This window comes from Sturnira hondurensis, unplaced genomic scaffold (assembly GCF_014824575.4).
Source record: "Sturnira hondurensis isolate 20B ecotype Veracruz unplaced genomic scaffold, ASM1482457v3 Scaffold0024152, whole genome shotgun sequence".
In the NCBI taxonomy this organism is placed as follows: Eukaryota; Metazoa; Chordata; class Mammalia; order Chiroptera; family Phyllostomidae; genus Sturnira; species Sturnira hondurensis.
The window spans coordinates 6,137,406-6,160,274 of NW_028096783.1; the positions used below are offsets into that span (position 1 = coordinate 6,137,406).

At 51.1% G+C, this 22,869-nt stretch overlaps 1 protein-coding gene across 2 annotated transcripts in view; it reads left to right on the forward strand.

Annotated features, from left to right (window-relative positions):
* Positions 1-416: 416 nt before the first annotated feature.
* Positions 417-22,869, forward strand: part of KCNJ1 (potassium inwardly rectifying channel subfamily J member 1) — a 28,673-nt gene continuing 6,220 nt past the window's right edge. Inside the window, exon 1 of one of the 2 annotated variants that reach the window (XM_037038277.1) lies at positions 417-631. The gene's annotated coding sequence lies outside the window, so the exon portion shown is untranslated. Of the gene's footprint in view, positions 632-21,233; positions 21,257-22,869 lie in introns of those variants that run through there. The other variant, XM_037038278.1, reaches the window with a different exon arrangement.

The window sequence follows — 22,869 nt, forward strand, 5'->3', positions numbered from 1 at the left end:
GGTGGCCGTGACAAGGCCTGGCTCCCACCCTGCTCTGCTAGACAGACTCTGCAAAGCCCTACATCGCGCCAGGATCGCAGACAGATTGGTCCTGTCGCTGACAGATCGCTGACCAAGGGTTGGTCTGGTCAGCCTGACCCAGGGCCAGTGAGTGAGTCACAGAGAAACTTTGGAGGGGCTCTTTGGGGACCATAATGTCCCCACCTGGGGGCATCTAGCCGCGGTGCCTGTGTGCTCAACCTCACACATATGACTGGGTCACTGTCACCCTGAGCACACTGACCGTCCACTTCCCAGTCACGGCTCCGTGAACAAATCTTTCTTAATTAGCGCCGGCAGCTCAACACCTCTGGTGCATCCAGCCCATTTTACCGCCACGCCTACTCTTGCTGGATCCGGTTCTAAAGTAAACTACGTGTTTGGAAAGCTGTTGCATACAGATGAGTAGGCAGCCAGTCTGAGCTGACCCACAGACTCATAAAAGCCAACAGGGCCTTGGGCACCCCTCGCTCAGGACACCCAATCTCTTGGATCAAGGGCACAAGGATTCGCTCACACCGAGGACCCAGCTGTTTTGTGGGGACCAAGAAACTGAGTTTTTGACTCAACATTCACTCTCGCAATCCATGAGGTAAGGAGGAGAAATGCCTCAATGCCCCTTGGTAGAAAAAAGGAGTTAATTCTGGTGGAAATTGTAGGTCTCTTTTTTTGTACCTCGAGACTAAGCAGAGTATCCATCACTGCCCAGGGGGTACAAGTGCGGTTTTAACTCGCTCACCCGATGCTCTTGATCTTCTGGTCACACATGGATCACGCACTGTGAGCTTCATCCTGAGTGGAAGGGGGCCGGCAGTTTCTCCTCTTGGTGGTGGACAGGTGTGTAGGGCTCCTGTCTGTGACGGCATCTTCAGTTGCTACAAGACCTTTTGTAACAGCGGAACCTCTCTCCGGCCTTTTCCATTGTTAAGGTAGAGGCTATGGGTTCTGGGAAGGTCTACTGCGGAAAGGCTGAAGACTCGCCTCAGTGAAAGATGTTAGTAAGATATTTCACTTACCTTCATCAAAATGTCTCTCCTTCATTTTATGATCCCCAGGGGATCAAATTCCTATGGTCCCCTGCTCAACGTTCATTCAGCTTCCTAAATCCTGCTGGGGCTAATGCTCTGCGACAGTGAATGCTGCTATTCTGCTTTCTAGGAGCCCAGGAATGAGCCGTGTGGGGCCTTGTTCCCCAAACATCTCTATCTCATGGATTCTGTGTATTGTCACTCAAAAGAAGTACGTCTATTGCAATGCAAGTTTAAGGGAACATGTGTTGTTTTTCCCTGTAGTGGGGCATACACAATGGAGCAAAACACAGTGACGGAGATGAGGAGGCTGCCGTAGACAGGGACTTACTCAGCCCTACTGTGGGTGCCTTCGGTCATGAGCCTGGCGTGGGTTGTCTTACACCACGTTGTCTATGAAAATGTAGCTGCAGTAAGTCAACTCAGTTTTTCCAAAAACAGTGGGGAATCTGGGAAGGAGTGATCCGCCAGCAGAGGGTGGGGTTTGGTTGTTTTTGTTTGTTTGTTTTTTTGTTTTTGATACTTAAAGCACAAAGATGGATTTTCTTCTGCGTAAGAAAGCGCAGCAAGTCAGTTTGCGTGCAGGGCTGAACTAGCAAAGAAGCCCAGTGAGTGTATCACTAGTGAGTGAGTCCTGGAGCTCTGGTGCTTCTGGTGGCAGTTGGTTTTCTCTGCTTTTTGAGTGTATACAACCTGCCGTAGTTGCCAAGCAGCCTTTGCTCTGCAGTGCTGAGACCCAGAACTCCTCAGGCATGCCCCTTTCCTTTCCTCGGCAATTCCTGTTTCTTTGCTAGGTTACAGACGTGCCCCGATCTTTTCCCAGCTCAGTGATTTCCCAAGGGTTCTACTTTGACTCCGGTGCTTTGCCTTTTCCTCGTCCTGTGGCCTCCATGGGTTGAAGGCATCCTCATCCTCAGAGTTCTCACTGGGTGGCTTACTCATCTCAGTTGTTTGGTTCTGAGTGTGGCCCAGCTCTCACTCCGCCTGCTTCTACCACTTCAGATGCTCCTGATGACTGTCTCTCTTCTCTTCATTATCGTCCTCACTGACATTGTCATTACACGTATGGGGTTTCCCCCCTCACTCTCCTTTCAAAACACTTACAGTGAGCACCCACGATATTTTGGGAACTGTGCTGGGTCCTGGTCAATTATGCAAAAAGTCCCTGTTCTCACAGCCCTTACAATCTAGTGGGCATGTCAGTCTAGTGGGTGTGTCTGTGGAAATAGGATAAATGTTGTGATGAACGGGGAGAGTTACACTGCAATGTGATCATGACATAATCATTTTTTAAAGATCTCTTTGTTTTTAGAGACAGGAGAAGGGAGGAAGAATGGGAGAGAAACATCAATGTGTGGTTGTCTCTCTTGTGCCCCCTACTGGGGACCTGGCCTGCAACGCAAGCATGTGCCTTGACTGGGGATTGAAACAGTGAACTTTGGGTTCGCAGGCCCATGCTCAATCCACTGAGCCACAGCAACCAGGGCAGACATAATTACTGCACTCACAGGAAGAACCTCCTCTTTTGTCTATAGAAGACCTCATAAAAGAATGATCCTAAACTCTTCGGTTAGGCAGGATGGGGCCTGCTGGGTCAGGAAGAAGGGCATTCCAGAACAAGGAAATGGCATTTGCAAAAAAAAAAAAAAAAAGCCTGAGAGAGTATGGCATGTATAAGGAATATGAAAATAAAACCAACCCCACCCTCGGCTGGTGGATCACTCCTTCCCAGATTCCCCACTGTTCTCGGAAAAACTGAGTTGACTTAGTGCAGCTACATTTTTACAGAGGACATGGTGTAAGACAACCCAGGCTCATGACCGAAGGGCACCCACAGTAGGGCTGGGTAAGTCCCAGTCCCCACCTCACGGCTGGGGCGGATGCTATGGAGTCAGGGCAGGGAAGCTGAGGCGAGACAAGCTGCAGAGTGAGACCACATGATGCCAGACCTTCTGTGCGATGCTTAGGGCAGCGTCCCGATGGTAGCGGGAGACCATGCGAGGTCATATTTTTAACAGGCCGCTTTGTCTGTAAAGAGCAAGGCAAGAAATTGCAGGGGAAGCCAATTAGGAGGTTGCTCCCAGGCAGGACATGCAAGGTCTAGTGGCAGATTGGCCCCTGGCGTGAAGTGTGGCTCTGAAGAGGAACCTAAGACTTGACCTCCCTCATTCAGGAAACTTCCCTAAAGTCCGAGTGATGAACAAACTTTGAATGGAGAAGAACATTTTCTTTACGTTAATCCCACCCTCATATCCCCTAGTCTCTTGGCCACAGTGAGATGAATTGATGGCCCCCACATGTTTTGGGGGGCAGGGATGGTGTGGGGTAGGGGGGCTGGTTTTTCAGCTGCTTCCTCCTCAGAAACGAGCCCAGGGTCTCTTGCTTTTCTGCACTTTTGCTCAGCATGCATGTCTGGGGAGAAGGAGCATTTTGAGCACTGTGAGCATGCATCTTTTTCCCGAGTGCCTGGGCCTCAGATGAGGCCGAGGGTGTCAGCCTCTTGGTGCACAGGACACCCCCAGGAATGCTGTTGGAGCCCTGGGCTGAGAAGCCTGAGCCAGGCACACAGGTAGAAGGTGGCAGAGCCGGGCCGCAGACTTGCCTCTGCCAGGCTGCAGCTCCTGCCGACAGCCCTCCTCCTTCCACTTGGCAGGTGCGGTAAGGGAGCTTAAAGTATGAAGTGAGGCCACGCAGTTCAGAATATTTGGAAAAATCAGCATTTGGGGGTTTAATTCCTGTCCTGCTTACTTCAGACTAGCTGCTTTAAGGAGACCTAGGACCTTCCTCTCGAGAGCTGAAGTAACTCCTGGGGTCCCGACGGGCACTCAGAGCGGCTCCAGCTCAGTTGCTGTGAGGTCCAGGAAGAACCAAGTGCCAGAATGTGCGTTCTGATGTTAGCTCAAGTAACTACTAATGAGTTTATTGGCACAAAACCCAAGTTTGCCCAACAATTAATTGAGGAAAGTTGACTATGGCAATTAGTTTTAAAGACTTCTGTGTACCACCTTCTCCTGTCCCCACATCAGCTGGGTGTTTTCAGAGGTGGAGGTGATGGTGAACTTGACAAGGGGGCCGAGAGAAAGCCCAGAGTCCCCATCTGCCTGCACACATCTCAGGGCCTGAGATGGGCTGAGGTCACACATCTGACTTCATAGGTTGAGGGGAAGACGTGCAGGACGACGATGACTTAGTACAAAGCTGGAAGTGAGAAGGCCCTTAGACCTTCCTGGTCCACTCTGCCTCCTGGAGTACATGGTTCATGAGTAAATCTACTCTGGTCTAGAGAGCAAGGAGTGGGAGGCTCAATCATGTCGTTCATGAGTCTTCCTGAACAAGCAGGGGTGGGGGGTGTGGAAGTTGGAAAAGCGAAAAAGAATAAAAACAAACACCCTAAAAAAATGGCCCTGGCAGGGTAGCTCAATCGGTTAGGGCATCGTCCCAGTATGTCAAAGTTGCAGGTATGATCCCTGTTCAGGGAACTTGCAAGAATCAGGCAATGCGTGCATCCATACGTGAAACAACAAATTGATGTCTCTCTCCAAGAAGTAAATAAAGAAAATTAGTTTTTTAAAAAGATGATGGAAAATTTAGAGTGGAGACACAGAGGAAGTAGAGCCTAGAAAAGTCAACCGTATACAAAATATACCTTTAGGTCAAAGGCTTCATTGGAGTTTGTTCTCTGCTCTCAATGGAATGACCCTGAGCCATCCTTGCTGGGTTTATTCGGAAGGATGTTCAGAGAACGAACGTCAGCCTCCTGGGCATTGCCTTGTCAGAATCCGTAAGTTAACAGAGGAATTGATGCCCATATACAGGCAACTCCCTGATTCTGTTGGAGAATAGCAGAAAGAAAGCAAGAATAATGCAGACAGTGAGCAACCTCAAGACTGCTGGAAATCAAAGATGCTCCACTCCAAGTAGTTGCTTCTTGCAAACTCTTACTAAGGGCTCTAGCTGTTCATATAAAACTCATTCCAACATCATTACATTAAAAAAGGAGCCCTGAAATTAATTTTAAGCAATCATTCTAAGGGACCATCATATCCAGCTCACCCACTGAACAAATGGAGAAACCGCGGCTTAGAGAAGTACAATGACCTGCTCAGGGTCTCCAGGAAAAATAAAAACCTGAATTCACCCAGAATTGCTTTGGATCAATAATTTCCTCATTCAAAGAAGCCTATTGCCTTCCTGAATCCATTCCCCAGTGGGCACTAGACAGTCTCAATGTGTGTGTGTCTGCTCCATCCTACACCCTGCAGTTAACAAGTCTCCTAAGCTTTGCATTCCAGTCAGATGCATGTCACCCACCTCTACTTGTAAGAGAAGGTGCTTTTTGAATACTCTGTGAGATTGCAAGCCTCCAATTTCAATTCTTTCAGAATTTCCCAATGTCCTTGACCCTCCCTCTCTTCCAATTGCACAAACACCAGTGTTTCTTGGCTCAGAGTCAAGAATTATGTCTACCAGGTTATAGCAACATGCCACCCTGTCCCCAGGAAGCAGATTTAAATGTGCAACACGACGCAATTGAAAGCAACAGGTTAATACTGTCTTGCAGTTGAAACAACCAACGCTCTCTCAGGTGACTACCCCTAGGGGAAGACTCATGCCTCGCTGCCCTTGATTAAATTCTTGGGAGCTTTCTGGCTCTATCCAGATCTGCCATTTGTCCTTGGAGAGTTCAACAGAACTGGGAAACTATGAATAACTGTTATTAGCTTCTCACAGGAAAAGACTCCCTGAAATTTAGCCCCTTGGAGTGCAAGCCCAGTGATGAGATGTTTGGAGAGATAAACGTGGTCCCAGTCTTGTGCTGCAAGGTGCATTCGACCATTGCAGGCACCAGGGTATTCTGGCGCTCTCAGGGAGGTGGACCGCTGATGAATTATGCATAGAGTAGAGAGGGCCTGAGTTGGATTCCGAGATAAGTCACAGGATTCAGAAAGAAGTCAGAGGGTCACTTAGCAACCCCGCCGGGAAGGCCAAGCTGCGTTCCCGTGTAAAGATACAGTCCCTACCATAGACAAGGTCCCACTGGACTGGGAGGGAGGCCCGGGTGACCAGCACCTTCTCCCTGATGTGTCCCTCTGACCCAGGCTGTCTCCAGCAGCCCCAGAGGGATGCAGTGGTTGAGGAGAGAAGGCTCAGCTTTTCTCCCAGCTACTCCCTTCCTCTGGCTGGAGAGGAGAAGGGCCGTTTTGAGAGATGTTACCTCAGAATGCTTACCTGGAGCAGGTCTGCAAATCCTTTGTCCAAACCCACTGTGTGGGAGAACTCCAGGTTTTCTCTGCAGCCTGTACAGATGCCCACCACTGCTGAGACGCAGACTGGATGAAGTCCACTGGGGAGAGAGGGGAGAGGAGCAGTGGACAAAAATGTAGTCACCATTTGGATTGTATTCCCCTTCCTATTCATACACACGTTCCTTTGGCCGGTATTTTATAGCCTATGGTGGTGTTCACATATTTGGATTTTCATAGATACAGGCTCTTGTTTGAGTGTCTGTGGCACTAAGGGAAGGGCTGTAGCGAGGGGAGGGGAGGTAGCCCAGCCAGGCTGGCGCTTCGAGGGACCTGGCTGGGGCGATCTGGTGCTCAGGGTGTGAAGCGGGTCAGTTCCCTCCCACGGTCCCACACCGGGGACAGCGAAGTGAAGCGGGAAAACAGGCTTTCATTTGAGAAGTTCGGCCAAGGGTTGTGGGCCAAAATTGCTTTTTAACCTAGGTAAGGGACCGGGTTTCTCACACCTACTGAGAACAGGATGACAGTAGAATCCAACTTCAGCCCAAGGATGTGGGTTGGATATCAGGAAGCAGCTGGGGCGGCCCAAGTGTTGAGAGGCAGGGACAGAGCTCAGAGGGAAATGTATCCACGTTTCAGAGGAAGAAGCTGCTGACCATGTTTCGGCAGAGATGTGGATGGGGCCTCTGCCCGTCTCCCTGGAAGGTGGTTTAGGGCCACCTGTTTACAGGCAAGGGCAGGGCTTGGTGCTCTTGGAAGCGTGTTCTCATCCCCTTGTCCCTGAATGGGCGTATCAGGAGCCCTCACTCTGCGCCTTGTGTTCTTGCACCACAAGGTGAGTCCCCAGTGAGACCGCTCTCTCTCTAAGGTTCAAAAGAGCAAAGATGTGTCTCTAATGGAACACAGTGTAAGCTTGGACCAGGGACAGCCACTTCCGGCTAACTCCCCAGAAAGGTGAAACCTTCCCGCGGGCTGCCTGGGTCTGCCTGCACAGGAGCCTTGCCACTTCCCTGTGGCCTGAGGCCCCAGAGACCCCGCTTCAAACTCCAGGCAGCCAATACCCTCTCCTCCCTCCGGGCCCTGCCCCCCTTTCTGCCTGGCTACTCTAAGCTCCTGCCTCCTCACCCTGGCATGTCTCCTGTTCTGTTCTAAATGCCTCAGCACACTTCTGTACATGGTGCCGTCCCAGCTGACCCACCCGCTTCCCGTCACCTATGGTCTGAGCATCCATCCCCATGCACAATCTGAGCTGAGAGACGCTTCGTGAGCGAAGCCATCAATCAATCTTCCCTGCTGGAGCCTCACTACCAGGCAGGGCCTCTGCCATCTCGTGTCTTTGCCTGCTTAACCACATGGGCGAAGGGACCCCCGCGGACTCTAACAGGTGGACCGCAGGCAGGGTACTTTCTAAATGCAGATACTGTAAACGCCCTGCATTTACCTTGGTGACTAGAGACCAGATGCTGAGCCCTTTCCAGGCCTCACCTGTGACTGGCGATGAAGAGCAGGCAGCACAGCACAGAAAGAGGCCGGTCTTGCCACGCACAGTTGAGTGTCCCTGCCTCAGAGGGAACAGTAGTAGCCCAGCATGGCGGTAGCACTTTTTTGCTGTTCAAAGAGTTCTAAGCAGGCCCGGTAGCATAGCCCCATGTCCTAGAGAGGGAGGGGCTGTGGGTGCATTCAGTCCACAGTCCACGGGCTGGTCACTGGAGAGAGAGCTGGGCTAGCCGGTGCCCGCGGCTCTTTGGTCGACACCACACCTGGATCGCAGAGCCACCCTGCTTCCCTTTTCTGAGCAGTTCCAGACAACATTTCCTTCTTCCTCTCTTCCTCACACACCACCAGCCCCACCCTGCAGTGGGAAGCTCCAGCTGCTGTGTCCCCAGGCCCCTTGGTCAAGCTGATGTGAGCCGCAAGGACTCACCCTTGCAGCAGCAGCAGGCTAATTTTCAGTATTCCAGCTGGTGGTACCTTCACTTTTCTCCGCAGAGAGTCCTCCGGAGGCCCCAGCATAGTACTAGCAGAGACTTCCTGTACTCCTTTACCCATGTGTCCTGCAAGTCATGCCTACATTTAAAAACTCACTCAATTTCTGTGTTTATTCACTTCGCACAGAAGCCTGAGAAATGGCAGGCACTTATTTGAGGTCGATAATTACTGCTTCTATTTTATTTTATTGTTCTTAAAAGTTTTTTTTTTTAAAAGATTTTTTATTTTTAGAGAGAGGGAAAGGGAGGGAGAAAGAAAGGGAGAGAAACACCAACATGTGGTTGTCCCCTACTGGGGACCTGGCCCGCAACCCAGACATGTGCCTTGACTGAGAATCGAACCTGTGACCCTTTGGTTCACAGGCTGGCGCTCAATCCACTGAACCACAGCAGCCAGGGCTTCTTCTGTTTTAAGTTGTCCGTGTAGGTAAGTTCTTCACTGGAAACCCGCTATACCATCATGCATCCTTTCAGTAACAAAGCTCCTCCTTATGTCTAACTGAATTTCCTCTGGCTGCGATTCCAACTCACTCTACTTACATAGTTTGTCACTCGTCCACCTGATTTCTCCCAAACGCCACTTCATTTCATCTGTACGGTGGCCCTGCAAGGTGGATGTTAGTATTGCTGTTTGACAGATGGGAAAACTGCAGCTGGATCTGCGCCCATCCTGGAATAGAGTCAGGGCTCCTTCCAGGGCTCTCGAGGTTTCCTAAGCCTGTCTGGATCCTATGACTCTGAACAGCGCCCTCTGCAGGTGCCAGCGGGTGCTGGTGCAGGCAGTGAAGGAGGGCAGCCGGACAGTCCTGAGAGAGAAGGCAGAGTGCAGCGTGAGAACCTGTCCTCTCTCTTTGGCACTGCTCCCCCACCATCTCTGGCACCCAGTGCCCTTCTGCTTACCAATACTTCTCAAGGTCACCCTAGTTACTGCAGCTTTCTTAGCCCTTATCACAATCTACCATTACCCTGCTTGCTTGGTTCCTTTTTAGTGTCTAGCTTGCTCCACTTTTCTGAGTACCAGTCTTGTTAATGCTGTGCCCCCAGCTCCCAGCACAGACTGTCGATAAATATTTATTGACCAAAGGGCAATAAGGAGGGGAAGAAAGCAGGGAACAGATCTGGGGGAGGGGGGATGGTCCTTCCCTCAGCCCACTGCTTCTCCTGCCTGCCTTAGACCAGAATTCACCCACCCCTGAGCCAAATCTTCAGGGACTGTGCTAGAAGGACCCAGTGCCAGCAGGGTTCCCATCCGAACTCTGCTGCACAGAAGCTGCATGACCTCTCTCAGCCTCAGTTCCCTCCCTTGCAAACAGAGATCATTACCCTCACTTTGTGGGATTACATGAGGATTACACGAGACACTCTGCAAAGCCCCTGCCAGAGTCTCTGCCCCTTTCCCCTGCAGTAACTGCAGCCCTTCGGCCTCAGTCCTGCAGAGGGAAACCTCACACCCTGCCGTGCGCCTCCCACCGCACGGGACAGGCAACCTTGGCCAGTATGAGGACCTTTCAGAGACCGTACCTCCAGCCTTCCATCCGAGCCTTGAAAGTTATTTTGAAAGGCATTCATGCTAACGAGTTTCCTTGGGTAATTAAACTGAAGATGGAAACATACCAAACCAGTTGAAATGACACTAAGCTGCATTCTCACTCTCCAGCCCTGTGAACTCAGACCAATAACCTGGCCTCTCTGATCTCTGGTTCTCTCCTCTATACACGGGGGGCCATGAGGACACTCTCTCTGTCATATGAGAGTCGTTGTGACCATTGAGTTTACACATGAAGAGTGCCTGGAACGTGGTAACAATCACAAATGTTAACATTGATCCATGGGTGGGAGAGAAAACCACCTTAAGAAAACCATCCTTAACTACCCTCCAGAAGATGTTGTGGCCTTGGCCGGTGTGACTCAGTGGGTTGGGCATTGTCCTGAAAACCTGAAAGGTCGCCTGTTCCGGGTAGGGGCACGTACCTGGGTTTCAGGTTTGGTCAGGGCAAGTGTGAGGGACAACAGATTGTGAGGGACTCACATCAAAGTTTCTTTCTCTCTCCCCTCACCTTCCGCCGCTTCCCCTCTCTCTAAAGTTAGTAAACACATCCCTGGGTGAAGATCAGCAGGTGATTTCTGTCACCAGAGAAGCAATTCCAGCGTGATGGACAAAGGTGGCAGCAGGGGAGACGGAGCGAGGGGGCAGACAGGTTCTGCATCTGTTTGGGGGAAGCACAGGCAAGGTTTGCTGATGTTGGGTGTGGGGGTGGGAGGAAGAAGAGAACCAAGAATGAATCAAGTGTCTCAGGAAGGGGTGAGTACTCAAGACACTTGCAGAGCTGAGGACGGCTGCAATTCAACGTGGTTACCGTCAAATAAGTCCTATTTAGTGCTAAGAAGGAGAGGAAGAGTGCGTCAAAAAAACATTTCCAGAGAAAGAATTTCAACCCCAGGTGGGATGCCCTGGCGTGCCTCTCGCACCTTCCCAGAGGTCGTGGGGCCCGAACCCCTACTGCCAGCTCTTAGGGGAAGGCCCGTGCCAGCGTCAGCCACCCAGCCCTGCACTCCCGCTGCCTCTGGGTCTGGAGGGCTGGTCGCGCTAACCTCAGAGGAAATCCAATTGGTCTGGCACGATTGGGTCTTCGTGGGCTAATCTAATCTCATTGTTTTCTGAGCAATCTTGCTCTCGGATCCTCGGCCTCTCCCCTCCTTTGTTAAATGCCCCCTAGCAGCCAGCCAAACAAAGCCTTCTCCTGGGCTTTATGTATACCAAAATGCACCTTATGGGTCCCCCCAAAGCTGCCCGGAGCCTGCTGTGCTCCCCATTCCAGAGGTTCTGGTGGGAGAGCCGTCTTGATGAGCCAGGGGACAGGGACCGGGAGGCTGAAACTGCTTTCCAAGGCCTGGCATGTCCCCAGGCAGGACACACGTCCTTCCCCACATTTCCTCTGCAGACCACAAAGGCACTTCCGAGGCCATCCTTGGGTCTGGTGGCAGAACAGCCGCCTGCTCAAATCCAGATGTAAGTGTCAGAATTGACCCCCAAATGCCGCCTGACCTCTGGCTGTGGTCTCCCCACCTGGGCTCCGCAGACGTGCTCAGCAAGGAAGGAAGACCCCCTTACGGAGGGTTCCCAGTGCTGGACCCTCTGCTGGGGCTTCTGACACTGGACCCTGGCTCAGCGCAGGGGCACCGTTGTTCTTACCTCCATTTGGGTGGACAGCAGCCAGGTTCAGAGAAGCCAAGTAATCCTCCTGCTGGCAAGTGGAAGGAGCTGTGCTTAAAGCTGGGTCGTCTATACCACTCTAGAGCCTGTCCCTTTGCTACCTTTAGGACACCTGTTAAACCTCATTTTCACTTTGCCAACCCCACCACTGGTCTTTGGGGGTGATGGTCGCTCAGTCAGTGCTGCCTGCAGAGTGGACCACCCCCCACCCCCCAGGTGCTAGCAGGGAGGCAGCATCATGGTCAGTGCTCAAGCCAATTGTCCATCTCTTCACCATTCCCGGTGGTCTTCCCGCCATCTTTGCTCTCCACAAGGCCAAGTGCAGCCCAGCAGCTTGGCAAGATGGGCCGTGCCTGGTCTAGAAGGATGTGGGGAAATAACTGCTGTTGAAAATGGGCACAGTTATTGAGAAGATGGAAAGACAAAGAAAGTGAAAATTTAGGTCTGGGCAAAGCAGCAAGACAGACACTTCCCTCCCCCAATCTCAAAAAAAAAAAAAAAAAGCAAACATGAACAGTGAGCACCAGCATCCTCATCATTCATTAGCTTTTCTTAGTGACTTTTATGAGACTCTGTTTTCCAGTTAATCGATTATATTGGGAAATTAGCTCCGTGAGAGCACCCGCAGACGGCTCGCCGGCTCAGTGGCGCACCAGCTGGCACCAGAGCTGGAATTCAAGTCCAACTCCGGCCCCAAGCTTCAAGGCCGGAGACTCCTGGCACCTGCACGCATTCCCCACGTAGACTGGCCTCGCCCCTTCCAGAGAACTGGGCTGCACTTTCGTTTTGGCCCCCTAACCATTGGTTACTTAGGGTACTTAGTACGAGCTGGGTCCCGTCCTGGTGGGGCATCATCTCACAGCCATTATGTNAAAAAAAAAAAAAAAGCAAACATGAACAGTGAGCACCAGCATCCTCATCATTCATTAGCTTTTCTTAGTGACTTTTATGAGACTCTGTTGTCCAGTTAATCGATTATATTGGGAAATTAGCTCCGTGAGAGCACCCGCAGACGGCTCGCCGGCTCAGTGGCGCACCAGCCGGCACCAGAGCTGGAATTCAAGTCCAACTCCGGCCCCAAGCTTCAAGGCCCCCAAGCTTCAAGGCCGGAGACTCCTGGCACCTGCACGCATTCCCCACGTAGACTGGCCTTGCCCCTTCCAGAGAACTGGGCTGCACTTTCGTTTTGGCCCCCTAACCATTGGTTACTTAGGGTACTTAGTACGAGCTGGGTCCCGTCCTGGTGGGGCATCATCTCACAGCCATTATGTTTTTTATTAATCCCGGTGAGGTAGTTTAAGGTAAGCAACTGAAAATAGAGATGAGGTGGCTTGGGACATTCTTTCTTGCTCCTGAGAGCAGCCCTTGCTCAGGAAGCACACCAGCCCCGTCTTTGAGAAAGGGGCAACTTCCAGGAACACATAGTGGGTGGTTTGTTCTTACCTCTCGAGAGGCCCCGAGTGTGGCCTCCACACATCTGCCTACCCGGCACCCAAGGAAGCAGTAAGGACCTGCCCACCCCGTGCCAGTCCTGCTTCTTGTTCCCTTGTCCCTCCTTTTTGTGAGGGGCAGAGCGGGGAGGGGAGGGGAACGAGGGGCAGGGAGGGGTCTGGAGTGGTCCTATGGGGTTCTAACTTACCTTCCAGGTAGGTCTGTTTGTATCGGAATAGGACCAGTAATGCCACTGACTCCAGGCACAGAACAAGGAACAAAATGCTTGAAACACTAAGAACGAAGAACTGCTGAAGAGAAGGGAGAATGGAATTGAGCTCCCGTGAGAGGATGAGCAAGTGAGGGAGGTCAAGGTGAGGCTGCAGCTGTGGTGCAGTGGGCTGAAGCCATGGCCACGGGAATCCCCTCCTGCCCCCCCTCTGGGGCATTCCCATCAGAAAGTCCCTGAACCTATGGGCCTGCCGTGCATCGGGGAACGGCTCACTTGGCTCCCAAGCCCACAACCTTAGCCTCACCTCTGGGCCTGGGAGGTGTGAGGGGTGAGTGGGCAGAGCTGAGATGGGGCTTCACCCTGGAGCTGCGGGCTGAGGTCATACTGTGCACAGTGCTCAGTCCTGTGGAGCTCAGTGAGGGTGGATGTGTGGGAAGTGTCCCAGCTGTGCTCACTGGCTCTACCCCATTACCACCTGTACAGGTGGGGAAGAAGAATTTCTTCCATAGATGCTGGGAGTGCACATGTTCCTCTGTCTGCTGGCAGAGCTTCTGCTTCTGAGTGAGGGGAAGCACCCTGGCTGGGTGGCTCAGTTGGTTGAGTGTCATCCTGTGCACCAAAAATTGTGGGTTCAATTCCCAGTCAGGGCACTTTCCTAGGTTGCAGGTTCAATCCCTGGTTGGGGCACATGTGAGAGGCAACTGATCGGTGTTTCACTCACACATTGACGTTTCTTTCTTTCTCTTCCTCCCTTTCTCTCTCTCTAAAATCAATAAGCATGTCCTTGGGTGAGGATTTTAAAAATAGAGAAGAGTGAGGGTAAACGGAAACATGCCTTCTCTACTTCCAGGCTTTTGTGACCAAGAAAATAATTTAGATGGTGCCTCTAGAACCACAGTGGTCACTCGCTACAGGAGGGAGGTGGCAAGTTCAGCGAAGGGCCCAGCAAGGGCCTGGGGTGGTGCTTCTGGCTGGTGCTGGAGGAAGAAGTAGAACGAGAAGAGGAAGAATTGAGGGCCCAGAAGGGAAGAGGAGGGCGGAGGAGGAGCAGGGGAGGTTGCCAAGTCCCACCCTCAACATTAGAATATTTGTATCACCTCAAAAGGAAGTATCCATACACATTAGCCATTGTTCCACATTTTGCTTCTTCCCCCCACACCTTGGCAACTGCTGACCCAACGCTCTTTCTCTATTGATTGGCCCGTTATAGATGTCTGTATAAAAGGAGTAATACAAAACCGGGCTTCTGTCACTAGCATAATGCTTTCCAGGTCTTCCATGTTGAGCGTGTAACAGCACTCCTTTTCCTCACCACGTAGTATTCCATTGCGTCTCCAGGCCACGTCTGATTTCTTGGTTCATCAGCTGATTGACATTTTGGTTGTTTCAACTTTTTGGCTATTACTGTATGAATACTGCTGCTGTAAACATTTGTGTGTAAGTTTTTGCATAAGCATGTATTTTCCATTTCATCCTCATAACAAATAAACACTGTAATCACCAATTTATTATGAAAAGCCACAGCTCAGAGAGGCTAAGTAATGTTTTTTGAGATGGAAAGGCTTCTTCTGATTTGATTGTGATAGAAGGAAAAATAAGGGGAAATCAAATGAAATTTGCCTTCACTTTTTCTAGATTATTAGACATACCACTGAGTAAAAAGAAAACCCAAAAGGAATGAGAGAAAATGCGTCAGCTGGTCTGTGGCAGGCTTCGTGGGCCTTCTCTTGGGAGCTGGGACTCAGCGAGGGTCTGCGCTAGCCCTGCCCTGGCTGCCTGGTGCCCCTTGTCCTGCTCACCCTTCTTCCATTGGCAGGCCAGAGAATCAGTAAAGAGCAGCGCAAGGCAATTGCTGGAGGAGCTCTCCAGCCACGTGAGGAGCCTGGGGGGAGGCTTCGTGGCAGTGTCCCTGCATTGAGAGGGCATCCTGGGTGGGCTCTGCCTGGTGACAAGAAGCGCCCCTTACAAGAGGGACCCAGTTCGGGCCCAAGGGTGGCTCTGTGGCATGGAACAACGGGGTCACCGAGACTCCTGGCTCTGCTTCCCTCTGCCTCTGGGGCTTTCCCAGAAAGCACTTGGACATGGGAGAGTGGGTGATGTGCCACCCCATTAATGGACCTGTGATGGCTTGGCAGGACCCAGCCAAAGCTGGTAATCATTGACCCTCAGAATCTCCCCGGGGCAGTGCAAGAGAACCTACAGGAACGCGGCTCTCCAGCTAACCCCCATGCTTGACCCTGGAAGCTTGCCCTTCTCAGGATCTTTCTGGGAAGTGCAGAGCTACTGCGGCTTGGACACCGGTGCAGAGAAGCCCAGAATTAAAGGCCCCGTATAATGACGTGATTGGATCTCTCATTCTGTGCATGGCCGGAACTTGAAGGAGGAACCAGAGGTGGAGGTGGTATTACCGGAGGTATTAATGGCATGATCACTTTCCATGTCCAAGTGCTGTCTAAGCTCTTTGTGTCCATCTGTGAGATCAATATGAAGGTTCCCAGTTTTCAGATAAAGAAATGGGCACACTGAGAGGCCAGTTCGCACCTGGTGTCAGAGCTGACTCCAGCTTCAAACCCCACATACCCACTTCCTAACTCCTGCCTGGCTGGCCACCTGCTGCAGCTGTGACAAGGACACTTCAGACATGAGCTAGAGTGCGGGGCTGACCTGAAGGCATCCAGCATGCCCTCTAAACGCAAGAACCTGGTGTCCTGTGCCTCGTGCTGTGCCCGCCACCACAGTGCCCTCTCGCTGTGGGTGCAGTGGCGTGAATCCTGGTGCTCGGCCCTTATATTTGCAACATTAGCTCAATTATTTTCTTATTTTATAAATGGCCAAGGTTTGGAATCCTGTCTGTTTCCTTAAAAACAAAGTATGCTTGTTGCAGACACACAGGAAAAGTGTGCTCAGGGGCTGTGGTCCACATGGAATTCATTCATTTCTGGGCTGAAAAGACCAAATTGATGTCATAACAGCCCAAACTGCAGAGAACTAGAAGGGTCAGACTAATTCCAGAATCTCTGCTCACACAATAACTACTACTTTAGGTATACATTTAAATTCTTTTATTAAAATCCAGGGCCATTTGAGGTGGGCAGCTTTTGAGATGAGATTCTCATCATTTGAGATGAGATTTCAGAATTGTTTCATTGCAGATGGGTCCTGTTTAAAAAAAAAACAACTTTCCCCTCAACACACATTCTTTGACAAGGTAAAACAAGTGACAGGGTAAGAATCTCATCTGCAGAAATTATTCTTCACTTTATAAAATAATTCAGCAAAGGATTCCGTTCGATATCGAACATCTTAAGAAACATGACTCACTGTATGCAAGCAGTGTCTGTTGACATACCGTCTTTTGAGTACATTCCACATACTGTTTTCAGTGTAAGATTATACTTCGAGACACATGCAATGATATTTTCAGTGCAATGGCATTGTTTTTAAATATCAGTGAAAACAAAGGCCACGAGACTAGGAAAGCCTCTGGGGTGTTGCGTCAAATTAATTTGCGGTCCTGAGCTCACAGGACATTCGAGTTCGCCAGGGACCCCCGGGGGGTCCAGCCCGAGGGCACTTAAGGGTCCAGGAACTGGAGATAAAATCAGAATCCACAGGAAGCAGAGCCTGCCCATGTCAGCATACTTCCTGCTCGGAGGAGGCCCGTCTGTTCCCGGGCCCCCCTGACTGAAATGTCACCCAGGATTCGGTAGGGACCAATCCTCCCTCCCCAGACAGTAGCCACATTGGCTGTGTCACTGCCAACTGAGTCCTGGCAAAGGCAGTTCGGCCAATTCCAAACCCAAAAGAAGGGACTCCCACACCCAGCAGCTCCCGAGGCCCCTCTGAGCTTCACTCCCACATGGAGTCTGGAGCCTCAGCTTCGGACAGGGGCCAGGGGCTCACTGTGCTCGTTGCTTTCTCCGTGAACAAGTCAGTGGATGAGCCAGGCTGCGAGAGAGCAGGGTGCGGGCTAGGGTGTGAGGAGCCCGAGGCCACAAGGCCACATAGGCCAAGTGTCCATACCCCAATTTTCCACCCTCTCTGAGTGCTCGGAGACTGAGTCCCACCATGGGAGGGGGTTGGGGGCTCCATTACCCTCTCCACAGCCCCTCCTGCAAATCAAGCACTTTGAGGCATTCTCGCCTTCGCTGTATTTACTTCCGGTCTTTGACAAATATTTCTTGAGCATCTACTCTGGGCCAGACCCTCAGCTAGGGGCGCACTGAAGGTAGAGCCATGGAGGGGATGGATGAGGCTACTGCTCCCAGACCAGCACAGAAGCAAGTCTGTTACTTGAAAATCACTGTACATCCTACAAATAAAAAGGAAATGGTAGATAATGGTAAATATTGTAATAGGGGTGCAACTTGACTTAAATGGGGTGAGGGGTGGTCAGGAGCTCCATTCTCTTTGAGGGACGGACATTTCAGTTTCTTGCTGAGAAGGGACATTTAAGTTGAAACCAAGAAGTCAGCCTGCCGGGGAGAATGGAGGGCCAGGAGTTCCCCGTGGGGGAAAGAGCACTCGATACAGGCTCAGGAGGGCTGAGTTGCCTGCCCAGGTTTCTACTGTTGGTGTGAGGCAGGGCTGGGCCAGCGTGTGTCTTGTCGTCTCTGTAGCCGCCGTCTGTTGCTGTCTTGGCTTGACCGGGGCACTCAATGAGTATTGCTGAGCGGATTGACTCCAGGCCAGGATGCTTTGCCTTCTGCTGGAGCAGTGAGTCCGAAGGGCTCAGCTCACCGTCACTGGCAGATTCTCCTCATCCACTGGGTGGTGCTGGGGGGAGCGCCCCTCCTCCCACAGTGGCCATCCTCATCACAGCAAACTTCTGACGGTAGAATATGCAGTAACCTCATGGTGCGTATCCATAGGTGCCTCCAAATGGAAGGTGGCAGCCTTGTAACTTCAGGCCTAGGCCTGCAACAAGCCAGGATGACCTCTATCCTTCCATTGTAAGCCCAGTGCTCAACAGAACGTCTTCAGCTGCCTCCTCGGGTGCTTCCTAATTGCTGTAGCATCCTCGCCATTCCTGAACCCTACCTGGCATGAGAAGGCCCTTCTCTGCCAACATGCACCGTTGCATCCAATGCGGTCGATTCTGCGCCGTCTCCAAGGGGCCCGCACCCTTCCCCCTGCCAGGCTTCTCTCTCTCTCTCTCTCTCTTTCTCTCTCTCTGGTGCTTTTTCTCATTCTCTTTCTTGTCCCTGAAAACCTGTCCCCTTTCCACTAATCTAGACCCTCGCTCTCCTTTCAGGTTCAGTCTCTCAAAGAGATCTGATCTTTTGCCAACTCTTGCTCTTTTATGAGATCTCTCCATTAAGTAAGGAAATATATGGAAAATCTCCATTCCTGGTGCATACTAAGTAGGCTCTGAGTAAATGTTTGCCTTCGCTCTGCATTGTTTATTAACTATTTGAGGATGCCTTAGGGCTTAAAAACAAGGGCTCCTTGGGCCAACCTAGGTTCTTCTAGATCTTTCCTTCTTTTGGCTTTCTGCTTTGTGACCTTCAGCAAATTGCTTAAGTTCTCTGAATCTCAGTTCCCCACCTCCTAGGGTCGTGGTGAGAATTAAATATGTTAATGCACATGAGAGATTCTGCTGTTGTGTCTGATGCACCCTGGAGGCTCCAGGGGATGCCATCTGCACTGTGCTCTAGGGGGCGCTGTTCACACAGAATGCACCAGTCTCCTGTCCCTGGGGAGGGATAACGAAGCTCTCCAGGGCAGTTTTCATTGCCCCGTGTTGCGCTGCGTCAGAGACTTTTCTCAGCCGTGGTCCTCCTCTTCGCTCATTTTGAGCTCTGCCTCATTCACTTTTGCCTTCACTTACCCTAACTCTGGCTCAGTCTGGTGCAGGATGCCTGCAGTTTAGAAGGGAAAATTCTTAGAAATTCTGTCTCTACAATAGAGGCCAAGTGTATCCAACTCTGTTTCTGTTGGCCTCTCCTGCTCTTACTCTGCTGTCACCCCTCCCCACCCCGTCCCCAGCATATGTTGCTGTCTCTTTAAACTCTGAATCGGGGCAGAGGTGAAGCTCCCCCTCTTGGTCCTTGTTTGCAGGAGACACGCTTTTTCAAAATACTGCGAAAATCACTATAAAGACCCCTGGCTGGTGAGGCTCAGTGGATTGAGTGCTGGCCTGATGACTAAAGAGTCACTGGTTCAATTCCCAGTCAGGGCACATGCCTGGGTTGTGGGCCAGCTCCCCAGCTGGGGGTGTGCAAGAGGCAATCTTACATTGATGTTCCCCTCCTTCTCTGTTCCTTTCTTTAATAATAAATAAATAAAATGCTCCAAAAAATCATTGTAAAGAGCCGTAAGGAGACAACATTGAAAATAACACAGAATAAGGGTCTAAGGGTCAGCTTCTAGCATAGTTTTCTAAGTCCACAGTAAATGCACGCTGGTTACCAGCCCCTGCAGACACCTTGCTTGGGTCCAGTTCCAGTAGCTCCCTGGCCGGCTGGACTGGTGGGGGCATCATATCTCCTGACACTTCCTGTTGGGGTGGCATCAAGAGGTGAGAGTGTAAGTATCTCAGGATGACGAACGACCCAGGTATAAGTTAACTAGATAGGTTTTAAGACCTGACCTTGACATTTTTAAGTCTTTTTTTAAAAAAGGATTTTATTTATTTATTTTCAGACAGAGGGGAAGGGAAGGGAAGGAGAAAGAGAGGGAGAGAAACATTAATGTGTGGTTTCCTCTCATGTGCCTCCAACTGGGGACCTGTCCTGTAACCCAGGCATGTGTCCTCACTGGGAATTGAACTGGTGACCCTTTGGTTCACAGGCCAACACTCAGTCCACTGAGCCACACCAGGCAGCGCAATTTTTAACTTATTTTAATGACTGTTACTATTTACCTCTGGTGCTTTCCTTTATTCCTTACATCCTGATACAAAAGCAAACGTAGGCACAAAGTATATACGTGTGCGACTTCTGGAATTGCTTCTCACCGGTTGACTTGTGCAATGGCTTTGAGGAACCTGGGGAACTGCACTGAGGGAGTGGGCTTAAATAGGATTGGGCTGGTTTTAGGTGATTTGGAGAATATTGAAGGAAGCAATGCTTTGCTCTGGGTTAGATGTCAGGAAGTAGGGGTAATTCTATGATTGAGCATGTTAATAAACCTCATTGTTTTAAAGGGAAAAGACTGGTGTGAAGTTGTGTCCCTTATTGGTGAGGACGCGGTGGCCCACTCATTTCAGCCAGGATGTGGGGTATTTGTTTGTTTTGTGTGTTCAGACATGATTATGGGGTGGCCTTGTCTGGCGTGGATGTTCTGTGGACTTGGGTGCAACCGGAGAATGCCAAGACCTCGCTGTCAGGGCCCGGCCAGCTCCCCAGTGCCGGGGCTGCTTCCCCCTTTTCAGTGGGCGCTGTACATCGTTGGTGGTGCCAGCAAATCCTAGTGGACATCCACAGTAAGAGAAGGACAGCAGCACTGCCCCTGGTAGCGCACCTCTGTTCAGCCTTGCCAGGGGCGGTTCTCTCCCTCTCCCCTGTTCTCACCTCCCTAAGGTAAGGCGGCTGCCCTGATTACAGACAAATCCTTCATAAGAACACGTTTGCCATTCCCAGGTCTTCTATCCCACGCTGGGAGGATGGGCTCTGAGGCCGGCCTGGTTCCCAGATGCGGGTGGATGGTCAGGGCCTGGTCGCGCCCTCTGGGAAGCCTTCCCCTGCACTTGGCTGTCGCCTGCCGCACAGCCCACTGGACTGTGCATGCGAGGCCCTACGTGGCCTGGGTCAGTGACTCCTGGTTAACTGCTACCCAAGCCTCAATTTCGGAATTAATAATAACAGTTGCTATGGTGCATTGCACAATTCCTATGTCTTAGGAATTTCACTTATGCGATTGCGTTTAAAACATACTGCCGGACTGGTGTGGTTCAGTTGGTTAAAGTGTTGTCCAGTAAATCAATGGGAAACAGGTTTGCTTCCTGGTCAGGGCACTGCTTGGGTTGCAGGGTTAGCCCCCTATTGGGGTGCATTCAGGAGGCAACTGACTAATGTTTCTCTTTCTCTCACTCTCTCTTCTCCTTTCTCTCTCTCTAGAATCAATGAGTATATCCTCAGGTAAGAATTAATAAATAAACAAATAAATAAAGTGTTCAAAAAACCATACTACAACCTTTGAAAATATTATAGCCATTTCACAAGAGAGGAAACTGAGGCTCAGTAAGGCTACATGGCTTCTCAGGTCACTTGGCCATTAAGCAACAGAACTGAGGTTCAAGTCCATGTCTGTAGACTTACTCAAGCTTGAGTTCCTTCCAGTCTGCCATGACCTGTGCTGTGGACGCCCTGGACCAGGTCTCCCACCCTCTCTTGGTCCCTGTGTGAGGCACAGCTCTTTGGTATTCAGACAGTCCTGCTGGACCAGCTGGCTCCAGAGACACCTGCAGAGCATGGCGTGCCTGAGACGGGCACCGGCCCCAGTAGACCTCGTGATGCCCTGGCTCTGGTTCCCAAACTCCTTCCCTGGACGGAGCCAGCCCTGGGCGGCCTTCCCACCCTGGGCTTCACGGTGGACAAGGCCTGTGCCGACACCCACCCCAAAGGTGGGGCGATCTGAAGTGCATTCCAGTCCAGCCTGGAAGTGTCCTGAGGTTCCGATGCCCCTTTACAAGCCCATGCGGCCAAAAAAAAATTGTTTCCACTGGGCTTGCCAAGTTCTATTTAGAACCTACGCTGACCCCAAGTGAGCTGCCTGACAGTGCTAAAGACACCAGAAACAACTTCCCTCAGAATTATCGAACAAAAGGGAAGCAGTGCCTTCTGTCCACAATAGGTTCCGATACGCAAAGGGTAGTTCGGGGAGCTAGACGACGTGAAGCTCCTTAGGGCTCTGAGCGTCTGCAAATCCAGCCGGGTGTCTGTCCTCTAGTAGCTTCAGACCACTTTCGTAGAAAGCAGGAAGTCCCCTCAGGTGTATTTGTTTGAGCTCCTAGCAAACCTGTGTTGAAAGGTACCAGCTTGACACCCAGCTTGCTGGGCCTCCTCTTTGATGGCTGCTTTCAAACCCTGCTCTCAACCCTTTGAGGGCAGTGGACCTTCTGTGCTGCAGTTACTGAGTTCTTATCCTGGCAGCAACTTGAGAGCAGGACTGTTACGTCCTTGGTTTCCCAGCCTAATGTCAAATGCATGGTAGACGCTGGACACATAGAGTGTTTGCTCACTTGTACTGGTTAAGAAGGCCGCGACCCTACCCCACGCTCCAGTTCCATGCCTCACTATGGTCAGGGTCTCAGGAAATGCTGACTGATTCATCTGACTCACCTGAAACAAAGCAGTGCATTTTCATGAAAACTTGAATTTCTTTTTCACCTCTCTGACAAAGGGACTACAGAAAATCATCTGACTTCTGCTCGCAGGCCCTGTAACACTCTCACATAAAGTCTCGACTCTCAGAAACTTCCTGAAGGGAGCTAAGGTTGTGCACGAGCTTTGGGAGGTTTGGCCAAAAGGCAGACCGCGGTAAGCATATTTTCATCCAAATGGAGAAGTGATAGCCTTTAGACTTTTAAAGAAGACACAATCACAGCAATGTCTCTTACGTCTCTGACACGGTGGCTGCTGAGCACGTGGGGACAGACGGAGGCGGTGGGAGAGTGTTAGAGGAAACCCCAGATTCACCGTGGCATGTTTGCAAGTAGATGCCCACCAAAGAACAGCCTCTGGGTGGGTTT